Here is a 13043-nt window from a genome sequence, read left to right as displayed (position 1 = left end):
TAACATCACGGACCGGAAAGCCAAAGATAAAAAGGAAAAGGAGAAGGCTTTGCAGGTAGGAGACAGGACTCTCCAAACTGCCAAGGGGTTGGGGGGGATGGGGGGGGGGGTTTGACGGTAAGAGAGCGATGAGTAGATACAGAGACCTCACTACATTGACAAATAGTCACGGTCATCCATAGGCTTTAATGAAAGCCATTTTTCTGGATTTTGCAGTGTAGCGTTGCAAGAACCAGTGAAAAATCCAGCATGTGTGCGTTTAGAAAGGTCGGTGATAAATGCTAAGAATGGATCTGATAATAGAAAGAAAGCCGTAGAAGGAATTCAGGAATAGAGGTCAAAGTGCAAGTGGGCCTTACCAGACATTTCCATGAAAAAAATGTCAGCCATAATGGGGTTGGCATGCACCGTCCGTACATGTCAGATCCGCTGTTTTTTTTCCCCCCACGGCCACTAACACAGGGTCCCGCTCCGCCTTAGCAGTGGGAGCATCTGAGGGTAAGATAAAAAAAGGGACAAGGCTAAAACACAATCAAAGGTTAACATGGCAACTTGGGACACGTCATTTGCCGACCCATTAAACAGGTATGCCGCATTGCTATAATTACTCTTATGCTCATTTCCGTCTGAACTTGTTCATAACCCTGCCCTAATTGGCCTTCGTGCTTCCGTTATCACGGCATTAACCTCTTTGGATGTCGGAGCGCCGCAGATGCTTTTGCAGCTGAACTGAGAATTGGTCATGTGACACAAGAGACCCGCATTCGCATTCAGTCAGAAGTCCATTCCCGTCCTTTCATTCTTCTATCCATCTAAATAATTCCGGTTGCTCAAATCCTACACGGTCCTCGTTCTGCTCGGTTCTTGTCTTTATTTGCCTCTACCCCAGAAGCACTTTATACTTCCCGGGGGTGTCATGTACTTGAAACAATAAGGCCATTAGCGCCTACTTGTCTCAACCTATGTTCACACTTGAAGAACAGTGCAAGTGGGAAACTTAAGAGACACAAACCTCTGGGATGGTTCCAGCTTCCCGAGTTGGTCTGCTAACAAAGACCGACATTGTTAAGTGGGCTACATCACCAGCCATAAAAGCGACTACAATCTTCCATACATAATGAATATCTACAACTGTCAAGCCCATCAGATGAGGATGGCAGAGTCCATTAGGCCCGTACCGTGGGCTTTGGCGAATTAGGCAGACCTACATTTTCAACACGTGCATTATTTAATCATCACTACCGGGGCAGAGGGCCTGGAGCCCGAGGCGGGGCCTGGGGCTTCAGTGGAGAAGCACTGCCTTGTATGGAGCCCTAATGAGGGTAGTGGGCAAAGTTGTTTGGGTGGGTCAGTATAGGGTGATGCGTTGATGGGTCACATGCACTTAAAGAACACAACTGGAGTTGTCATCAAAAGTGAGTGCAAACAAAAACCTCCAAACATTTTTCACTTTATTTTGATAAAAACTTTACAAGATGAATGGTGCCGGTTCCCGAACAACAAGATTTTGTATGATACATGAACATAACTGGGCTGCACGGTGATCGAGTGGTTAGCGTGCAGGCCACACAGATAGGAGACCATCTCTGTGTGGAGTTTCTCCCTGTGGAAGTGTGGGTTTTCTCCGGGTATTCCGGCTTCCTCCCACATTCCAAAAACATGCTAGGTTAATTAGCGACTCCAAGTTGAATATAAATATATTAATTTATTAATTCATTCTCCTCACGAGGGTCGCGGGGGGTGCTGGAGCCTATCCCAGCTGTCTTGGGCCGAGAGGCGGGGTACACCCTGGACTGGTGGCCAGCCAATCACAGGGCACATATAGACAAACAACCATTCACACTCACATTCATACCTATAGACAATTTGGAGTCGCCAATTAACCTACCATGTTTATATTGAATATATTGAATATATTAATTTTCAGGCTGCATGGTGGTCGAGTGATTAGCACGCAAGTCACACAGCTAGGAGACCAGGGTTCAATTCCACCCTTGGCCATCTCTGTGTGGAGTTTGCATGTTCTCCCCGTGCATGCGTGGGTTTTCTCCGGGTACTCCGGTTTCTTCTCCAAGGGAATAGGTGCAGAATAGGTGCAGATTCTAGAAGATCTAGAAAGCTTTCTGTGCAAGTTTTTCGTGTTTTCATTTCCCATGGGAACTCACAAGCACCACAGAACAAGTTCCGCTACTTTACGCTACTTTATTTGCTACTTTATTTGTAACCATAGCGCATGTGAAGGTACACCGCCATATATGCATAAATATCGGGACACCGTAAGACCAAAAGGAAGTAGAACTTGGAAGACTTTGGACCAATACGTTCCAAAACATTTGTCTATAAAGCGTATATCCAACCAGCATTCTGATATGAAGAATGCTTGGTTTGATTGACACTGTCATTGTTTGTGCAATTGACTCTATAAACTCTGGCATCCTTTCTCATCTTCTTCCTTATGTCCAAAAAAGTGTGTATGCCTCCATTCACTATAACATAGACACACAAAAAACAATTTCAAATTAAGTATTCCTTCCACGTGCATCAACCACACGCCCTCTGGTCACTGGTCTCGTACGTGACATCTAATCTTGCATTATTGATCGGCCGGGCTAGAATCCCACGCCAAGTCAACAAGAGGCACAATGAGAGATACTTTTAAATACATGCAGTAAACTGTAATTTTATGGCGCATGTGATGAAGAAGTGATGACAGAGAAAGGAGAGAGTACAGCAGGGTACCACAGGCCTGGAGGAGGAAAGACAGGTTTAAAATCGCCGCGCTTGTATTCAGGGAGACAGCAATCCTCATTTAGACTGCATACATTAGAGCCATAATGAGAATCACATTTGGCAGGGTCCCATGCTAGCTAACCTGCCATGTTTTATTCACACCCTAAATGGCAGCGCTGAGTGCTGACTTGCAAGCTCAGCTCAACTAGGACCTGGTTTTATAGAGCCATCACACAGCCCCGCGTCACCTTTGACCGGCTTCTCGCTGTCGTGCAGCCAAACGCAGGAAACCTCCTCTGGCTTGGCTGAGACAAGCAGTGGGATGGTTGCCATGTTGCCCCTCTACCACGCACCCACCCCCCCCCCATCACCACCACCACCACCACCTGGACCTGTGTGGGCTGCTCTGGGCTGAACTCCTGTGGGTCTGACGCACACAGAAAAGAACTGGACCTGGGCCAAACACACATGAAGAGAAGCATAAATACTCCAGCTATTCCCTGCATGAAAGTTCCGAACAACAAACGTCCCGCAAATAATTTCCAATCCAACCAAGCTCATGCTCATGGACGATAGGAGGAATGAAGAACCGTGGGAGGTGGATGGACAGGCATTAAAATGACTAGTGACAGTGCTGTTGTCCAACTGCTGTTCCACACAAACACACAGTGACATTCCTTCATGCTCATGCACAGTACACAGCTTTGAAGCCGTGACGGGCTGCTGCCTGTGAAATGGCATCAAACACAAAACACGGCCATGCAGCAAAGCAAATGCACAATTAGGACACACGACTGCAGAGCTCGACAGACCCACAAAACAAAAACATAACAAAAGGGTTTCAAGCACACCAAAAAAAAAAAAAAAAAATACCCACACATTGAAAAAAAAAAAAAAAGTCACATCACTCATCGCATTGTTTGAGAATCATGCAAACTCTTGCTTGTAAGGCAAAACAGAAACAAAAAAAAAAGTGTTCTCCCATCTGGAAGAATGTGTCGGCGCCCTCGTTTAGCCCGGGAGTGGACGCCTGGCAAATGATCCACTGCTCGTGATGCAGTGAGCGGAGATTTAAGGATAGAATCCTGCGTGCTGATACACCACTGTACTCAGCCTTCCTGGGTGGCTGCTCCATCCCTTCCAGACCAGGACACAAATCTCCAGCAAATCAGATCATCCCCAAGCAAGTTCATGAGACCATCTTGCACATTTGTTACTCTAATTTGAATGGATAGTTATACCTGTACACATAAGTCATGACCTCTTTACTGGAAAAACTCTAATGTACTATACGATTGTAAATGTATTAATATGGCTGAGATCGAGTGGAAAAAAAGGTTCTCCTCTCATTCTGTGTGGAAGTGGTATGTTCATTGTCTTCATTGTCCAATTATTATTATTTTTAGTATTGGAGAGTGTAACTAGGCTGCACAGTGTTCAAGTGGTTAGCGTGCAGGCCACACTGCTAGGAGACCGGGGTTCAATTCCACCCTCAGGCATCTCTGTGTGGTGTTTTCTCCGGGTACTCCGGTTTCCTCCCACATTCCAAAAACATGCTAGGTTCATTGGCGACTCCAAATTGTCCATAGGTATGAATGTGAGTGTGAATGGTTGTTTGTCTATGTGTGCCCTGTGATTGGCTGGCCACCAGTCCAGGGTGTACCCCGCCTCTCGTCCCAAGACAGCTGGGATAGGCTCCAGCACCCTCCTGCGACCCTTGTGAGGATAAGCGGTAGAAAATGAATGAATAAGAGTATAACTAGTTAGCTCAGTCGCTCGCTATGCTAGCAGCAGCCGTTTCTTATATAGCGATATCATAGTTTGAATGTGATGTAAACAAAAGTGTGTACAGGGCTCTAATAATGTTAAAAACCTGTATTTTAAAGTCCGAAACAGGTCTCATATGCTCTAACTGCAAAAATGTTCTGTTTTGAATCCTACTTAGCGAAAATTCACTTATCACAGTTGAGTCTGGAATCAATTAATGCTAATGCTAATAGCGGAATTACTGTATTTATCTTGTTTCATAAAAATACTTAAAATAACCAATTATATACATTTAAAGCCAGAGCTTTGAATTGTGAATTTTTAGTATCAACATGTCAGCTTTCTCTTTACTTTGTGCCTTTTTGCTCCATTTTGTAAATTTTTGCTGTTATTTTTTTGTGATTAATTTTATTTCAAAAACTGCTTTGTGTCAAAAATAAACGAGTCACGGACTGCAAATGACGCCCAGGTCGCACTTTGGACCAGCGCTAGCCTGACGACCTGGCTAAAGGCTAAACCGTGACGCTGAATCTGATGTAATGATTAGAACAGCCATGTCACTGCAAATGTTGATTAAAAAATGGAGGATAATGTCAACATCAAGCTAGCAACAGGATTGGATGAACTGGGGTATCAATTACGAGTGGTTTTCCCCATTCCCTGGTGGTTCCGGATTGAAACCCTCATGAAAAGACGGGAACGACTGTACTTTCCTTTGAGGGTCGCAATTTTTTTTTTTCTGTTCCTGTCGGTTTCCTGTGCAGGGACCCCCTTTTGGCATTGCCTATTAACTCTACCTAGCAACAAGTGATGATGTGACCAGAAAATATTATATATATATATGTTTTTTTTTTATCAAGAGCACAACTTATTCTTAAAATTACACAAATGTTTAAATAATCAGCTCCAGTCAAACATGAGCTGACCCATGTTGCAGGAGATGCCGTCCTTTGGATTGACATACCCACTGCTGGAACTTTGGCATCAAGAAACAAGATATAATATGAAATTGTAGAGCTGAACCCCCAATATCCCTGTCATAACCTGTGATATTATGCTTCGGTATTACTCAGTATTAGGCAGAGGTGGTCTTCATCATTTCGTATGTTGCATCACAATGATAGGTAGCCATTGTTGTCACCTGCAGTCAGGATCCGGACCAGCTCTCGGGTGAAAGGATATGTGGCTCAGTGCTTCTGTAAGAGGCCTTCTATTCTACATTCAGTAGAACGTTTTTATACTAACGTGAAAAAATGGTTAAGCTTGAAATTATTCTGACCCTGACCACATTTTGAGGGAATGTGATTATTTCCAATCTTTTTTTCAATGGGTATCTTCTGGATGGAAATGATGCAAGAAAGTGGCAAAGGGCTGTAAGGAATTCTTGGACACATTACTGAAAATGATCCAGCCATCGACGTTATGTTAAGATCATTTTAGGAAATACCATTTTGGTCTTTTTTTTATTATTGGTTTGCCAGAGTAAAATGCTTTAAGCTATTTATTTGATCATCAAGCATGCACATTATTGTTATGCTCTTATTATTATGTGGCAATACATTAGTATGGGTTCTATCCATGGTCATCTTTGCTCGGGAAACTAATACAAAAATTCGATAAAGAGACCTGAGATGGGTCAATACATATTTATAGCAGTTCAATTATCAGATTTGGCTTTACAAAAAGAATTTAGAGGACCATATTATATATTTCAGAGAACCATATCACCCAATATCATTTATTCATGCATTTATCCATTACTATTTCATAAGCTATTTTCAGTATATATTCTGTAATTTATTCATAGTACTCACTTCTGTATTTACATATTTTTTCCTTCTCATCTATTGAATTATTTTTGCTGTAAGGATGAACACATTGAATACAGGAAGTGACTATGGATTAAATAGAAATGAGCTCGACTTCTTCCTACTCCTTTTAATTGTGTATTATGTTCCTTATTTTAATTTTCTTTCATTTTCCTACAAAAGATCTAAAGGTGTGAATGTGAGTATTTTCTGTACTATAAGTCGCACTTTTTTTTTTATGGTTTGACTGGTCCTGCAACTTATACCCCGGAGTAACCTATATATGTTTTTTTCTTCTTCATTGTGCATTTTCCCCCCTTTTCCGACCTGTAAGTGTTCTTACAATGGTGTATTATCATGTTAATAATGGCGTTTACAGAATTATTTTTTAAACACAAGAGTTCCATTGACCGAACTTCCTTATATGGTCTGCAGATTGCCTACACTCCGTTTGGGTGGGAGGCAGAGTCTGGAAGATCTAGAAAGCTCTCTATGCGGTTTATCATGTGTAGCTTGGCTATAGTCCAGAAGTCAATACAAAGTCTAATAGGTTCTCTTTAAAGCAGGGGTCTCAAACACGCGGCCCGCGGGCCAAATGTGGCCCGCAGGACGCTAGTTTAGGCCCCCTAGTTTGCGAGTTAGCATGTGTCTCAAGACATAGTCGTGTTTTGTCATGTCTACAGGGCTCTAATAATGCTTTGTTAATTTTAATCTGAAAAAAATAATTTGTCTACCCACCAACTATAAGTTTTTATTATTTGACGTTTTATTATTATTATTATAATTATTTATTACTGATTAATTTTCTTTATTCTTGATTTATTTTGTGTAGAAAAATAAAAATTAAGATATTTGAGAACAGTGGAATGTTTTATCAGAGCTTTTCTTGTAGAAAATCGGAACCAAAGCAAAGTTTATTCATTTTTCTGTTTTTAATAAATGTGTTTTTTTTTTGGAAAACCTGATGCGGCCCAGCCTCGCCCAGACCCTAGCTCCAGTGGCCCCCAGGTAAATTGAGTTTGAGACCCCTGCTTTAAAGTAATGTTTGGCAAATTAAGCTAGTTCCGAGTCCAACAGCGTAACTTGTTCAAATTTTATGGTTAGCATGCAGCTGTAATAAGTCAGTACATATTAAAAATTCTACCTCCAAAGTACGAATCCTCGTCCTCTTCCCTGTCAACCCAACATTATCCTGCTGCATAAGCAAAGCATACACGGCAGGCAACAAACACAACTCACTCTTGGAACATGCTATGAATACAAATGGCGAATTAACAAGTACATAATCACAAATGTTCAGCACGAGCTCTGGTAAGTAATAATATTCAACTCTACCTCTTTTGAACACTTGAATATATTCAGCAGAGCATCATTTTGTACCTCTCTCATGAAGTGGCCATGCTGGCGCGCCACATCTAGATATTAAAGCTCTTATTTGGGTGATTACAGAGAAAGGCACAGGCAAGAAAGACTAACACGAGACGCTGGGCAGGAGCAGTCAGTCTTCATTAACCTCACGCTGTTTCACATGCATTAGAGCTCACACAACAGAACACAGAGTACCTGGTGGAAGATCAAACGAAGATGCCGCTGCCAGACGAATATAAAGAGCTTGGTTAATAACGATCATCGTCTATGTCAGCTTTTATTCACTTTCATCTTATTAAAAAAAGAACAAAAAACAGGAGAGACACACTTTTTTGGAATCGGTGTCCTATTAATTTTGTCAAGTAGGCGCATTCAAGCACCCATTCGCATGGAGGTCAATTTTCAAATTCACGATTCAATTATTGGTTTCCTAAAAGGTATGTTTGACTGGAAGCTAAGGTTTTCGACATTTAATATTCTACGCCTTTTTCCTCATATAAAACTTCCTATGCTGCTCATTTCAGGGGCGCTTAACACGATTAAACTCAAATCTTGGCCTTCAATGGACTTTGAGGAACCCAGCGTTGTCAGTTCTACAGACTCAAATGAATGCATATACACAGTATAATACGTTAGGGATGAGGACAAAAAATATATTAGCATTGACAGAATGGATGGGTACATATCATAATTGATAACAGGTGGAAGTGACATCACATGAGAAGTGTTGCGAGGCTTTGTTATGGATTTATTTTGTGTCCGGTCAAATGGCAACGTTCTTTGTATGTTTCTGCAACATTTCCCTACACTGAATTGGTTTCGTACATTCATTCATTCATTTTCACGATGAGTAAAATACTACTACAGGAACAATATGTTTTAACAAAGATACAAAAACACTACAGCCAAACGGTGCCAGGACGAGGCACGGTCAGTTTCTTGTTCCAACCTAATAGATTGATCGTTAAAATTCAAACGAAATATGAAAAAATAATAATATAAAAGAGAAACTTATACGGTGGTGGGTTTTACAGCCTTAAAACATCAATTTCACTTATTGCAGGCTATTTTGGCAGTCTAACCCTCGCGATAAATAGGGAATATTATAGTTCACCTTCACCGCCAGTGTTGTTCATCATCCTACCAACGCATACAACACTTCCATTAATGTCTATGGCTTGCCACAAGGTGGCAGTACCACTCTACAACCACCTTCTTGATCCCATTCCATCATGTTTTCAAAGGTTGAGAGGTTGTGCTTTATTTTAGTTTTATTTTACAAAGGTAAAGTTGATAGTTGTAGAACAGTTAGGAATAATAAAATCTGAATTAGTTTTATCGTGGCGGTAGTTATGAACGTCACAAACTTGGAAGCCAGTCAGCCATTGTCACAGAACAAACTTTCGACTTTGGAGGATCCAAATATAGTATAGTTTTCGCGGGAGGCTTTCAATGTGTTTTGTAAAAGTCTGCTTCATTTCAACCACAGGGGGAGACAATGTGTGATGGCTGCAGGCAAAGTGCTGCACCAGCATGAAGCCCCCTGATGACTGCAAAGACTTGGGGAACGGAGACATGGGGGGAGCCTAGGTCGTGTATGTAAATCTCTGTGTCTACCCCATGTGATACAAAATGTGATGCAATTGTGCATGCCGCACATAAAGAGTGTTGAAAGTTTATTATGTGCTACACCAGTGAGACAGTCTGTGCCCTGGAGCAAACCTGGAAATTTCCGACATTGTTGCATGGCATGAACACAACATCTGAAATGAAAGTGTTTACATGGAATAGGTGCATCACTCAACCGGCATTTTACACTCTGACTCGGAATTGTCGGGCTCTGTAGTGGAAATTGGGCTATTGTTAGACTCGGTGCACCGCGGCTGTTGAATATTAATTCTGTATTTGTTCTATTATAGCTGAAACAAACATTTTCTATTCAAAGAGAAAAGCATAATCTATTAACTATAGGCCTTGCAGTCACACAAAGTGGGCTTTACTGCCTCGGGATTGTACGTCGAAGCAATTCAGCGAAATTAGCATAGCAGCTATGAAAGTGCATTAGTGATACTAATCTGGAGGCAATTGGAAAAATGGCTAATAATCATTAGTTTCAATAATGATGTTAGTAAAAGAATTTATGCTGGGACAGCACAAGACTTGGTTTTGGAGTTAGGACTAATTAGATTGCTCTGCAGCCTCATGTTCATATCATAAGTAACCGATGTTATGTATTGTTTCTGTTCAGAAAGGACATTATCCACGTATACATGGACCCAAATATTCCAATTGCATTCGGTTTATTTGCTGAAATGGAAAGAATGTAACCTTTGTATACACCTCATTCCGAAAGAAAAATGCCAATCCGAATGAATATATAATTGAATTCACAGGGGTGGAATATTCCTTTCACCAATCCGATTGAGGTATCTTGTACTCGCTCAAACGGAAAGTTGTCAGGGTGCGTTCTTCTTCGTGGTATTTTTCTTCTTCTGTTGTTTATTGGCGGTTGGCAAGCAGCTTTCGTGTGTATTAGCGCCATCTGTGGAACAGAATCTAAACCCTTCTATACGCCATTCACAAGTCCAGTTTTATTAAAAAAAGAAAATACATATCTATATAAAACATGTGCTGAGCTTAATTATAAAATATTAGCAAGATTGGATGCTAACATGCGGCTCAAGGTGTTCTTCGGTTTTAAAAATGGAGGCGAGCAATCGGCACCGGACTGCTGCGGAAAGTTTGTTTTTGATTCAAACTAAATTTCAAGACTGGACAAAGGAAAAACTGGCAATACGGAGTTATTCCAACAAGTGAAAGCATGTAGACACGCAATTGGAATATTCCTTTTCATGTATACCGTTGTTTTTGGAAAAGTCAATTGGAAATATTCCATTCGGAAAGAGGAAAAACTCCTCATGTAAACGTGGCTACTGACTGTGATTGGGTCGCCGCCTGCAGGGGAGATGCTCAGGTAAAGGTTGGGGCTGGACATTTGGGCTAGTGATATGCGATACCACTGATTTATTTTCCCATCCAATACTGAGTTAAATTCCATCTGGTACCGGTCTGATACCGATGCTTTGCAAATTCACCTAATGTGTCTGGTAAATTTGAAAAAGCAGTGTATTTCATGTCATAGCATAAGCAATACTAGATATTTTATTAATGTATTGATTAAATCAATTATTGTTGCTGCCTTGTACTTACCCTTGGGACAAAAACAAACTAAAAAAAAAAAAACAACAAAACAATAAAAAATAACTATCAAAATGTCGCTGTGGTAATTCATGTCACATGTGTATGTCACATTTGGCGGCCGAGGACCAGAAACTAGGCGGATAACGCTAGCTAGCTAGCCTAGCTAGCAATACAAAGTACAGCCAGTGGCAGCCACGCAAAGCATGTAAACAAAAATGAAGATAGGTTTGGTCAGGGAATGATATTTCAGTAGTTTTGATTTGGGCCCCATCTTGAACGGAACCTCCCCCATTCCGACATGGAAAAAAAAATGATTGATGATAAGAACGTAGTCCCAGATGGTTTGTAGACATGCTTAGAATGCAAGTTCATCATGTAAATTAACTCATTTTTCGTAAAGTTCCGTAACAGATGGTGCTTTACCTTGGTCCATCGCAGAGCGGCTAAAGGGTTTCCACCATGTGACAGCAACAATAATAATAAAAAATTATCACTGCTTTGACTTCCCTTTTATCCAGACCCGCAATGACCAGAGGCTGAGGGGCATCTGCAAGAAAACACAAAAATGTAAATGTAGGGTGAAAGAGCTTGAGAGAGAACTGAAGAGGAAATAATGGGCATAAAAATGAAGCAGGAGTAGCACCGAGAGATGTGCGAGGAGGGGCCATCAGTGGACATAAAAAAGAGAGATGGTTATACGATGAGAACACTCTCTGCAATTGAGTAGGAAGCATCCCTATTTGCTGACACAGCACCAATAAATGGGACACATTTAACGTGACTGTGGATAAGAGGACCAGATCTGATGAAAGTATTAAAAAGAGCAGTAAGATGGATACAGTCCATGAAGCAAAATCACAAATCTTCTCACAGTTGGAAGGTGACAAAAAGTATAGTATCAGTTTACACTTGAATAAAATACATGAGGTCTATTAAATTAAAGAAAGAGGGACGTTTGTTATTGTGGTAATATGTTGCGCACAACAAAACAATTTGCAAATTGCTAACAATGTGGTAAAAGATGGCTTAAAATGGCTACCCATGATGGCGGTGTGCTGTCCTCACAACAGTGTCTCTATGCCGCTCCACAGCCAGCGAACCAATTAAGAAAACTCCGCACACAAGTCTTGCTTTATGAAGCTTTCTTGTAAAAATAAGTAGTAACTGAAACATACAGAAAATACTGCCCATGTTGTAGGCTAAACACACATCAGCTAACAGTTAGCTAACACACGTACACCAACTGTAAATGTAAACTAGCACTAGCATGAAGTTAGCAAACTTGACAAAACAAGTACAACTTTTGAAATAGAAAATGCATCTATATAAGTTCTTTATACACCAATATACTTACAAAGACGATAATTTCCCAAGAAATAAGCGTTTAGAGCAACTTTCATCGTGTTTATGAGGTTTTCCCGTTTTGTTTCTGCCGTGAGGCCAGCCTGCTTTTCACCGAGAGAAAACGACAAAGCTTGTCTATACGCAAGGGCACTCACTCTCTAGTGGCCCAAAACGATACTTTCTAGAGAAGATGTCTCACTCTGTAAACCATAGCGTTTTTAAACAATATTTATTAGAACTTTTAGCTATGTATTACTTTCATTTTAACTAACTTATGAAACGTATGAATTATTAATGTCTTTGACCCAAAGACATAACATAAGTGCTTTATACGCCAATATACTTACAAAGACGATAATTTCCCAAGAAACAAGCGTTTAGAGCAGGGGTCTCAAACTCAATTTACCCGGGGGCCACTGGAGCTTGGGTCTGGGTGAGGCTGGGCTGCATCAGGTTTTCAAAAAAATTTTAAAATTATGAAAAACTGAATTTTTTTTTTGGTCTCCGGTTTATACTGTTCTTAAATATCTTACTTGTATCTTAGATATCTTAAAATACAAAAATTAAATAAATAATTTAAGCAGTCATTTTTGGGTTCATGATACCATACAGCATCCATATATCAAACTAACATTAAACTTTCATGTCAAGGCGGGGGCCTCAAACTAGCGTCCTGTGGGCCGCATTTGGCCCATGGGCCGCCAGTTTGAGACCAACTTTCAGCTGTTTCTGAGGTTTTCCAGCCTGCTTTTCAATGAGAGAAAACAACAAAGCTTGTCTATATGCAAGAGCACTCACTCTCTCGTGGCCCAAAACGATACTTTC

General features: G+C 40.8%; 1 protein-coding gene across 1 annotated transcript in view; it reads right to left on the bottom strand.

Annotated features, from left to right (window-relative positions):
* fxyd5 (FXYD domain containing ion transport regulator 5) overlaps window positions 1–12008 on the bottom strand; it is a 42515-nt gene extending 30507 nt beyond the window's left edge. Inside the window, exons 1-2 of the mRNA XM_058083695.2 lie at window positions 11914–12008; window positions 11298–11421 (exon numbers count right to left, since the gene is read on the bottom strand). The gene's annotated coding sequence lies outside the window, so the exon portion shown is untranslated. The remainder of the gene's footprint in view (window positions 1–11297; window positions 11422–11913) is intronic.
* Window positions 12009–13043: the final 1035 nt, after the last annotated feature.

The sequence above is a fragment of the Doryrhamphus excisus genome, linkage group LG17 (assembly GCF_037039965.1).
Source record: "Doryrhamphus excisus strain RoL-2023G ecotype Guam linkage group LG17, RoL_Dexc_Guam_v1.1, whole genome shotgun sequence".
NCBI lineage: Eukaryota > Metazoa > Chordata > Actinopteri > Syngnathiformes > Syngnathidae > Doryrhamphus > Doryrhamphus excisus.
The sequence above is the reverse complement of the archived record's forward strand: the minus strand, read 5'-3'. Positions and strand labels throughout refer to the sequence as shown.